This window comes from Carlito syrichta, unplaced genomic scaffold (genome assembly GCF_000164805.1).
Source record: "Carlito syrichta isolate Samal-C Ts95f unplaced genomic scaffold, Tarsius_syrichta-2.0.1 Scaffold303184, whole genome shotgun sequence".
Lineage (NCBI taxonomy): Eukaryota > Metazoa > Chordata > Mammalia > Primates > Tarsiidae > Carlito > Carlito syrichta.
In genome coordinates this window covers 31,683-31,973 of record NW_007247280.1, presented here as the reverse complement: position 1 = coordinate 31,973, position 291 = coordinate 31,683, and positions in this window count along the sequence as shown.

Genomic DNA, 291 nt, shown 5'->3' with positions numbered 1-291 from the left:
CAACTCAAAAAAAAAAAAGAGGTTGTCCCGAACCTGGCATTTCTAGTCACTACAGGCAGCAGCCTTGATGGAGACCCCAGGGGTGCACGCATACTCCACACTGGGTCCCTTGGCTGTGCTTAGGACTTCACAGAATCCACCACCAGCCACTGGCTGCTAGGCCCTCTCTGCAAATAATGCACTTATCATTCACTCATCTGGTCAGTGTGCCAGGCAGTCTTAAAATGTTTCAGCCAGCCGGGCTCGGTGGCTCAGCCTGTAATCCCAGCACTTTGGGAGGCTGAGGTGAGT